Below are 6,887 nucleotides of genomic sequence, written 5' to 3'. Positions count from 1 at the left end.
TGCCGTGACCAGGATTCGAACCTGGGTTCTTGCGGCCACAACGCAATGTCCTAACCACTAGACTATCACGGCTACGCTGGCTCTTTTATAGGCGCTCATCTGGGAGCGGAAAACTGTCCTTTCCGCTCCAGTAGGCACAGTAATTTCGCCAGCAGGTAGGTGGCGTCTCGATAGCAGAGCAACAGACTGCAGCAGCAAGACGGAGGACGCAGACAGAGATCGTTACCTTTAGTCATGATAAAAAAGTTCTCGAGATTGGTGGGAATGTTAGAAAAATAAAAATGCATTGCATGCTTGCAAAACAAGCCTGACGTGGTAATTTTTCTTTGACAGTTCCTAAACAAGATGGGCCTTGAAAACGTAGAAAAAGTAGAAAAGTCAGTCGACAGCATGAAATTCACCATAACATCAGTGAATGTAGAAGGGATTCAACTAAATGTGGTTTTGGTTTTTTTTTGTATAGGAAAATTTCGAATATTTCTCTGATATTCAGGTGGTTATCGACGTCTAAAGGGCGCCTGGACGTCTGAAAATGGCAATAAGTCGGCTTGCCTAAATATAGAGCGGTTCGCGCGACGCCACTCGCCTGAATTCCAGAGAAATATTCAAGAGACAAATATAAAAAATACATTCTGATCCAAGTCATTAAAAGTCTACCATTCAGCATTAACATTCTCTCCTTTAAATCAATGTTTATCATCTCGCTTTCAATGCCTATTACAGAATTGTGGAGCTTCACCCGTTCCTCAACCCTAATCATTTCATGAAACGCTACCAGTATTCTGTACATCCCGTGCTGTGCATTCCTCGAAGAAGCATGTAGTTTCACATGAATCTGATCACCTACAAATATTTAAACAACCAGAAGTAACAATTAAGTACCACTGATGTAAATATATGTAGGTAAAATCTCACTAGAAAAGTCGCGAAGTGTTAATGTCGTTAGAACATAACACCCGTCGTTCCAGCTTACTGTGTCATTTTCTTAGCGGTGTACACAATTCAACCATAGCACAAGGAATTTTTCCAAACAATATGCTCTAAAAATCTCTGAGTAATAAAGGGCACAAAGTGTTTTAAATAATTATCATACAACTGTTGAGTAACAAAGTCTGGATCACAATATTGCTTATTTTAGATGACTGGTTTCAGTCAGTATAAGTCATCTTCAGGTCTGGTTGCAGCAACTGTTACGCGTCGTCAACGAAACCAAAAAATATTGCCATCATCACAGAGTTTCTCAGACAGCTAGAATATAAAGATCAATGTGGTGTTTCCACCATAGCATAAGGCAGCTTCTAATTAGTTATCATCAGGCTTCCTTACTAGAACGTTTTTACTAAAATACTCGTTAAACAAACTATTACGAGTAGTGCTAAACGTAAGTGGAAACAATGTGCTTAATTTTTTGTGATACATTAATTCTGGGTCCGCTTCAACTCCTTATGTATGTATATAAAAGACATTCCATCACCTCCAAGTACGAAGTGGACTTGACACCTTTGCACTTTATAAATATTGTAATTATATGTGTTAGAAACACAGTAACAGCACAAGAAATTGTTAATAACATTAGTCAAAGGATTATTAATTGATTGTGGAAAATGGGAATTTAGCTTCGAAACAACTTTAGCACACCTCTGGGATTAGAATCAGCGAAAATGAAAGAATCTTCGAAAATTTTTGGAGTTGAGCTGTCGAAAATATGAACTGTATGGAGCCTACCAATTTCTCAGGCACATAAGTTCAATAAATTTTGCTCTTCATATAACAGCTTCTCTCCAAAGTAAGCGAATCAGCATATTAATATATAGGTTTTCCGCCATTTCCCTAAATAGCTGCAGGAAATTGCGGGGTTGATTCCTTCCCCATCCTTCTGTAACCCGATGGGACCGATGAACTCGGTCTTTGAAACCCTCCACCGAGTCAAGCAACTAGTCATACGTCAATGGAGTTTGTCCCAACTTCATTGTTCATTTCTTTGGTTATCAATGGCTCAGAACGGTATTCAGTATGCAGCAATAAAATCATTAGAAACTGCACAAAAAGATAATGAGAGCTAGCCGATTTCAGTTCTAAACAAGAGAAGTTTTCTATCTAGAGGGGCAGCTGAGTAGCTTGGAGGGTTCGGACGTTAGCTAACGAAGGCACTGTTATCGGTATACTGAAGCAGATGGGTGGGAGATACCCTTTGTACAAATCTATGTGGAAAAGACAGAGGTCGCTCCCAGAGAGGGATAGAAGATACTGAATTGTGTAAGTCCATCTACCAGCCGTTATCGTCTAGTAGCCACACCAGGCCAAGTTTCAATCATGTTAACGGAAAAGACTGACATTTTAATCAGGGCATTATCTTAATCAGTTCCTTTTTATCATTAGCTTTGTTATTCAATAACCGCTTGTACTGCTAGCCTCACACTGCATCACTTAATGCACTCTTACATTTGTTAAAAATATTTATGTTGCAACACTGCAGTATTCTTCTTTTCAACTTGTTATTGTGGTCCCTAGTCCACAACTGCTATACCATACATCCACTTGAACCTGCGTTTATAGTCAGTTCTTGTATATAATCGATTATTTTTAGCTCACAAACTTCCCTCCACTGCACTGATGTCTCAGGATTATTTCTTTAGATTAAGTAATGTCCTATATTTCTTCCCTTCCTTTCCACCCCATGCAATCTGATTCAGTATATCTTAATTAGTATATGATCCATATTCGTTATAATCACGTTTAAAAAATGTTTACCCTATTACCCTCTGAAATTTTTCCGCTTACTTTTCACTTTCGCACAAGGCTACACTCCACACAAATGCATTCTGAAGAAATTTCCTCATACTGAAATTAATAAATTTCTGTTTTTCAGAAATGCTTTTCTCCTAGTTGCCAATATGAATTTTATCCTCCCTTATTCGGCGTTTATCCTGCCAACATAAAAAAAGCTCATCTACAGCTTTTAGTGCCTCCTTTCCTATTCTAATTCCCTCAATATCGTCTGATTAAATTAGTGTACATATCAAGACCCTTCCTTTTTTTGCCGATATTACTCACAATCTATTTTCAAGACACTACCTTGCAAGTTCTTTGCCGTTACTGACAGAATTACTAAGACATCGGCAAATTCCAGAGTTTTTCTTTCTTTCCCGTTAAATTTAGTTCCCTTTCCAAACGTCTCATTGGTTTCCTCTGCCGTCTGCTCATTGTACAGAGTGAACCACGTCAGGGATAAGCAACAAATCTATCTCATGACATTCTCATTTACAGCTTCCCTTTCATGTCCTTCGGATGCTTATAACTGCAACGTGGTTTCTATACGAGCTGTAGATCTCGTTTCGCTTTGTGTGTTTTATCCCTGCTACCTTTAGAGTTTCGAAATACACCTTGCAAAAAACTCTGTCATAAACTCAAAAGAAAAACTACAATTGCTTTACATGTAAGTTTGCATTTCTTCAGTCTATATTCAAATACACTAAAGCGCCAATGAAACTGGTATAGGCATGCATATTCAAATACAGAGATATGTAAAAAGGCTGAATACGGCGCGGCAGTCACCCACTCCTATATAAGACAACAAGAATCTGGCGTAGTTGTTAGATCGGTTACTGCTGCTACAATGGCGTATTACCAAGATTTTAGTGCTTTTGAACATGCTGTTATAGTCGGCTCACAAGCATTGGGATACAGCATCTCCGAGGTAGATTTTCCTGTAGGACTATTTCATGAGTGTACCGTGAATATCAGGAATCACGTAAAACATCAAAATCTCCGACATCACTGAGGCCGGAAAAAAGATCACGCAAGAATGGGACCAACGACTACTGAAGAGAATCGTTCAACGTGACAGTGAAACGTCCCATTTGAACAATTTATATACGACTGTGCTTAACCTGACACACAATATTTTGTTAGCGCAACGCAATCTGACTTTCAAAATTCCCTACTAAAGAATGGCCCTGACTAACATTAAACTATACCTTTCACAAATCACTTACCTCACAAAAATCTTCGCTGCTCAAGCTACTGCAATACAGCAAGCGCCACTACTGCCAGCTAAATAAAAGATTCAAACTACTGAAGGCACTAACTACTGATAGGGATAGTTAGCAAATGAAAGATATTAATAGAGAACAAACAATGTATTTACCTTAATATCATCACAAGTCATAATATATATATATCAGTTCATGACAAATTGCAAAACTTCGCCATCTCTCTCCCCACATCCATCACTGCTTGCGGCTCACCTCCAACTGCGCAACGCTACGCGCTGTTCACAGCCAGCTGCCTAACACTACAATGGCGAGTATTACAACAATGCAAAGCAGACACAGACTGCCCACAGCACAGCCAGTGATTGTCATACAGAGGTGGCGTTACCAATAAAAAACCTAAACAGCCTACTTACATAGAGAAAACATAAACAGCCTACTTACATAGCGAAAACATAAACAGCCTACTTACATAGAGAAAACATAAACAGCCTACTTACATAGAGAAAACATAAACAGCCTACTTACATAGCCCCCATGCTCCCCACAAAATTTTTTACAAATGGTGTTGGGCACTGGCCAATACAGATTTGACAAAAATTTTTCACAATTACAGTAACAAAGATATAAAATGTGCACACTTATTGATACATTGTTGGTCAAAAGCTAAAAATTTCTCACAGTCCATAAAGACAGTCCACATTGTTCATCACAGTGAAACTGCCGTTTCTTTTCTCAAAGTCTGAGCAGTAAAAGACAATGCACACAGAAGTAGTGGATTTCCATGCAGTCTTGAAGAAGTAGTGTTGTCCTTCCAATGGAAAGACAGTGCTGACTCTTGACATGCTGACAGGTAATGGGCCACAATGGAGCAAACCCACAGCAGAGTCATTCGAAGTTTTGAAGAATATTGGTAGGTAGGTCATCACAGAGCAGACCCACTGGAGTCCTGGTAGAGATTGTGGTATTGGTGGGCCACCAGAGGTGCAGACCCACTGTAGTCCTTGTAGAGATTACGGTATTGGTGGGCCATCAAAGATGCAGACCCACTGTAGTCCTTGTAGAGATGGCCAGCAGCCATCTGTTGTGACTGTGCAGGTGCACAATCACCATTGAAGAGTCTTGCGGATAATATAGCAAGTCCATAAACCACCACTTGTGCACTCACAAAGTTTTTGAAATTGTCCTTAGAACCAGCAATGCTGTTATCCAGTCCCTTGCTGAGTTATTAACACACGTGCAAACACTAACAGTCCCTACTTCTCACATATTGTCCACATACTATGACCAACAGAAACGTGTGCAGTGAAATGTAACTAACAAGTTAATAATGTCATGAACTGGTGACAATTACAATTTTATAACATAAGAATACAATTACAAAGGTACAAAATACATCATTAAAAACATAATAATACAGATAACCTTTGTAGTACAGGCTTTACAAAAGAATAGAAATAAACACATACATCAGTGTTACAAAAATAGTGACATAAGTACATACATAAAATAATGAGAATAGTTTTCGAAACATTAATTTCACACATGAACATTGAAACAGAACAGAATTGTAAACAACTTTACAAAGAAAATAACATATTATTAATGCAACTTATATTTGAGGATAACAGTATTCCTCCTCATAGTGAATGTAGCTTAATATTAAAAGAAAAAAAATTCTATGAAACTACACAGAGAAAGGAAGAAAACAAATACACAAGGGTACACAAACACATAGTGGGATAACACCAATAGGAAAGGACAGGGTTCGTTTTCAGTGTAACATGTGGTACTGCAGTCCAACCCAAAACTTCATATATCTTTCCTCTTATTTCATCCTTTGTTTCCACCCAAAAAATTCTATCTAAGCATGCTTTCTGTATTTATATGTTCATACATTTCTTACCTCAACATTTATTTCCAAGAAAATCCTACCTAAACCTGTTTTCTCAATGCATTTCTTCCAATTCATCGCAACTCATTCTCTTAGAGGCTGCCCCCTCTTAAGCTAACTTAAATCTACTGAGCTCAGATGCTAAACTAAGGGACGAGGCAATGCAGCATCACATAACAAATCAACACAAACAGCAATGCAAAAAATGCAAATTGGCAAAGCTAGCAGCATAAATGAGCAAAAGTCAAATTCAATAACACTATGCCTGGCAAACAGCAGCAACTTATACCTAAACATGACATAGCGTAAGCAGAAAAAATATTACACTAAACAACAATGCAGATAAGGGAAATGTATATTCACATCTTAATGTCTATGTAATTAAAGTGGTGCACCACAAGAAGTTATTCTACCAAAAAGTTACCAATTACTTGAAAAGAAAATTATGAATGCAGTTACTAGTTCCTTCTTATTGTTCTTTCCTTTCCAAGTGCTCCTTTTTTAAAGAATGTGGATCATAAAATAATTATTTAATAGATCTGTTGACAGAAAGTGTTCACATTAGCAAATGCATTTTATTTTATAAAAGCAATGCTGCAACACAGCTGGAAAACAGATGTCAAATGAAATAAGCAACTATGAAAAGCAAAGCATAAAAATATCATTCAGTAGTCATGTGACATTTCATAAGTTAGTAGAAATTCTCTCAACTCTTGTAGAAAGACGCTTGTCATAATCAGGTGTGCAGATGTAAAAATATTTCCGAGGATAATGGCCTCCCCTTTTTTTTGTTCTACCTGTGCCGCTGACAAGGGCTCACAATAATGGCTTTTTCTCCAGACGTCTGACACAGCTGGGTGCCCGCGACGCATTACGTGCAGGTGGTCACTTAACTTTCGTACGGAAATATTTACGACAGCAATTTTCGCTAAAGTGACAGTCTCACATAAAAATACTTCACAGGTCAAGAATTAGCGTTGCAAATCTGTAGAAACAAAATC

At 38.1% G+C, this 6,887-nt stretch overlaps 1 non-coding gene across 1 annotated transcript; it reads right to left on the bottom strand.

The window, feature by feature from the left end:
* Positions 1-72, bottom strand: Trnah-gug. Its single transcript has one exon. It is a non-coding gene; the product is annotated as a tRNA-His (tRNA).
* Positions 73-6,887: the final 6,815 nt, after the last annotated feature.

The sequence above is a fragment of the Schistocerca americana genome, chromosome 2 (assembly GCF_021461395.2).
Source record: "Schistocerca americana isolate TAMUIC-IGC-003095 chromosome 2, iqSchAmer2.1, whole genome shotgun sequence".
Taxonomy (NCBI): Eukaryota; Metazoa; Arthropoda; class Insecta; order Orthoptera; family Acrididae; genus Schistocerca; species Schistocerca americana.
Note: the sequence above shows the minus strand (reverse complement) of the source record. Positions and strands in the feature narration are given on the sequence as shown.